At 44.0% G+C, this 3952-nt stretch overlaps 1 non-coding gene across 1 annotated transcript; it reads left to right on the forward strand.

Moving 5' to 3' along the window:
• The first annotated feature begins 494 nt into the window (after window positions 1-494).
• Window positions 495-657, forward strand: LOC144263348 (U1 spliceosomal RNA). Its single transcript, XR_013345811.1, has one exon. It is a non-coding gene; the product is annotated as a U1 spliceosomal RNA (small nuclear RNA).
• Window positions 658-3952: the final 3295 nt, after the last annotated feature.

Consider the following 3952-nt stretch of genomic DNA (forward strand, 5'->3'; position numbering starts at 1 on the left):
CCAGGGAAAAGGGACCTGCTTAACCTGGGGCTAATATATCTGCCTTTTATACTTACCTGGCTGTTAAGGAAGCCCCCCCGCTCTGGGCCCAGGCTAGCCTGAACACTTCTCCCTCCTGAAAGCTGCTGTGTTATACCTTCTGTTTGCGTTGTTTTGTTGCATAGTTTGTTTTGTTTTTTTGGTAACTCTTTGCAAGTGTTACAAATAAACTTCTTTTCTGTTTCAAAAAAAAAAACTACTCCTGTTACCTTACCCAGGGAAAAGGGACCTGCTTAACCTGGGGCTAATATATCTGCCTTTTATACTTACCTGGCTGTCAAGGAAGTCCCCCCGCTCTGGGCCCAGGCTAGCCTGAACACTTCTCCCTCCTGAAAGCTGCTGTGTTATACCTTCTGTTTGTGTTGTTTTGTTGCATAGTTTTGCTTTATCCCCTTTGGTGATTCTTTGTAAGTGTTACACAAATAAAATTCTTTTCTGCTTCAAAAAAAAAAAAAATACTTACCTGGCAGGGGAGATACCATGATCACGAAGGTGGTTTTCCCAGGGTGAGGCTCATCCATTGCACTGTGGGTGTGCTGACCCCTGCGATTTCCCAAATGTGGGTAACTTGACTGCATAATTTGTGGTAGTGAGGGACTGCATTCGCACTCTCCCCTGGCTCTCAGTTTAAAAAAAAAATCACTCTCCTGTAGCCATCTGGCCTGACCCTGTCACACATCATACATGAGCAAAACGGTTTTTCTGGCATTTCCTAACTGTGGAGTATTTGATTTGGGTGAACTTAACATTCTTTTAATGTAGGGCTTTTTAAAATGTAATATAAATATACTTGAATGTGAGACTAATTTCACATGCAAGTATACAGTTCAGTTCATTACACTCTTAGGGCTAAATTCGGTTACATTTGTTTTAAAACGTTCCAGGATGACCTGAAGTTTGGAATAAAGTGTTGCCTTTAGGGCACTGCTCTTCTTAAGGGATGATGTGACACTGCATTGCCTCAGGGGAAACTCTGCTTTGCTGCACCAGTCCAGTCTAGGCCTAGTGCAGTGGGGAGGTATGGGAGGAGGCAGAGAGAGATCCCTACTCTCTTGTTGCCACTGTGCCTCACTAGGGGGTAGGAACAGCAATTCTGTCTGGTCTTTAGACAGCACATGCAAGGTGGGAGGAAGAGGGGAGAAGACTTCTTGTGTCTCCCCTGCCCCCACTACATACATACGTAAGGTCCAGGAAGAATCTGGCCCTTAAATAATGTATCATGAAGAAATCATAACCCAGGTGAACAGGAGCTATAATATTGAATGTGAGTTAGGGACAGTGCTTAATTTGTAATGAAAGAGCTGCTGGGGCTCAAGAAATTAGGTGTCAGGGCTCAGACATTTTTTTTACTTTCATAAGTGATGCAGGTACCAGGGCTATGAACTGGCAAACCAGGAGGTGCTGCAGTTCAGCCCTGGCAAGCCTTGGCACAAATCAAGCAATGGTTAGGGGAAAGAATTAGGCCCAAAGTGAACATAAGCAAACCATTTTCTTCTGTGTTCTCTTGCTTAATTTCTTTGATAATGTCACAGATAGATGCTGGTGGTATCAAAATCTATTGCCGTGGAAGCATGTGATAACAGAAGCACCAGATTGTGGCATCAGTGACTAAATCAGGCAGCAGGAGGAAGGTCTAATATCAGAGAGAGCTGATTTTACGCATGCACGTGTACACACACACACACGCACGCCCGGGTAATTAACAGTGATAGAAAAGGAAAAAGAATATTATGGCTTGATGAGCTATTTACTTCTGGGAGAATTCTGCACCAAGAAATTCTGCACCTAATATTTTAAAATTCTGCACATCTTGTCAAAATAACACAATATAATCATGCCAGTTTCAATTATTTTGGTAATTTATTTCAAAATATCTATCACAACTATGTAGCAATACAGACAACAAAAAAGATTCAGGAATGTTTTATGACAAATAGATTCCCTACTAGGCATATTAATAAAAAACTGAGTTATAATTCCTTTAAACTACAATATAGGAATGTATTTCCCACTGCGCATGTGCAGAATTCAGAAGCAGTGCAAAGGCTGAGGGGACTCAGAGATAATGGAGGAGCTGAAGGAGAGAGAAGTAATTGGTGGGAAGGAGCCTGGGTGTGAAATTGGAGGGTTGTTGGATGTGGGTGGGAGAAATATGGAATGGGTTTTTTTGGGCAGGGAGGGATTGTTAGGGATCCTCCACCATGCAGACCCTGGCTGACCCCTAGCCTTTCTCATTCACTTCTGCCTGTCCCCATATGTCCCTGCACCCCCATTCAGCTTCTCCCTCCCCCCTTGCGGCCCTGCACCCCCTCCTCCCTGTCCCCATGTGGCCCGGCACCCCATGTGTCCCTCCCACATCCCCATATGTCCCTGTTCCCCCACTCCAGTTCAGCCCCTGCCCAAGTCTGTGACTCCCCAAGCAGCCCCATGTGCCCCACGCTGTCTGATCCCCGCCCCCATATACCATGCCTCCTGACCTGGTCTCATGAGTAGAGCACTGTGAGGAAAGCAACTTCCTTTTTTCCCTGTCCAGAGCTGGGGCTGGCCCAGGAGTGGCTGTTCTTTTCTGGCACCACAGAGGCCTCTGGTGGGCAAAAGGTGTAACTGCAGCAACTTTCCAGCAGAATGTATTTTCTGGGGGGGGGGGGGGGGGGAAATTCTGCACATGCGCAGAGTTCCCTCAGGAGTAGCTATTGGAAGGAGAATAATGTGCTATCTGTAATAGTTTGCCAAAGTTTGGAAGTGGTTCACTATCTATTCTAACGTACTTAGATGCCTCAGTTCAAGCTGTCATATAAATTAGGTTTATTATAGTTAATCCTCAAGGTGTTTTTTAATGTAATAGGTTGTCATAAAGAGGATGGTGATCGGTTTTGTTCTCTCTGAGGGTAGGACAAGAATAAGCAGTTTAGTTTACAGCAAGGGAAATCTAGGTTGGATATTAGAAAAGCTTTCCACCTATAAATTTAGTTAAGCACTGGAACTGGTTATCTAGGAGGTTATGGAATCTTTATCATTGGAGGGTTTTAGGAACAGGTAAGACAAAACACCTGTCAAGGATGATCTAGGTAGACTCAATCCTGCCTCTTGTTGTTCGTTCCAACTCTATATGTCTATGATTCTGTGGATAGAAATTGAAGAGCAGGATGAAGATTAGTTGTAGCCTATAGATCAACAACATTCTCATCTCATCATGTTTGTTTGGTTTATTTCCGTACAGGTTTATATTGGTGAAAAGTTTTTCTTTGCTTTAACAGCCAATACTTCAGTGTTTTGCTATGGTAAAGCAAGTTAGTCAGTGAGCTTTTACAATCATAAATAACTAATTTGCAATTACACACCTGGTGGGCGGTGGTGGAAAGTAATACAGACAGTGCTCTGAATAGGGGGTAGTGCAGAGCCCCACTAACCTTGGGAGGACCTTTAGGATGGATTGTGTCTGTGGATGTGTAATCCATCCATAGCTGTCTGGTGGGCAGGGAGAGTATGCACATTGAACCATTCTAAGTGGCCCTGCCTGCCAGCCAACTCTGCAGGCTAGTATTGAGGGTCTGCACTGCCGGCCCACCTTGTTTGGGTAATATGTCTCCCTAGTGTTAGGGAGGGAGCATGCCTGTGACTTCAGTGACTGCAGTTGTCACTTGGGCTTATGTGGGAAGTGCTGGGGAAGAAAAGAGGGGAGGAAGTTATCTCTAGGCCAGGGTCAATCTAGCCAATAATGTTTTGTGACAAGGATGGACAAAAAATGTTGAATTTGAGTTTGGCCTCCTAAAAGTTTTGACCTTTAAGGATAAGGCTGCCTTTGCTTCAAATTTTAATATACCTTTTCTCTGTCTGTCTTTTTTAGCTGTAATGTTTTCTTCTTCCTCCACAAGATTTTAAGTATTGAGATTCTGAAGAACAAACGTGAAGG

Source organism: Eretmochelys imbricata, chromosome 3 (genome assembly GCF_965152235.1).
Source record: "Eretmochelys imbricata isolate rEreImb1 chromosome 3, rEreImb1.hap1, whole genome shotgun sequence".
Lineage (NCBI taxonomy): Eukaryota > Metazoa > Chordata > Testudines > Cheloniidae > Eretmochelys > Eretmochelys imbricata.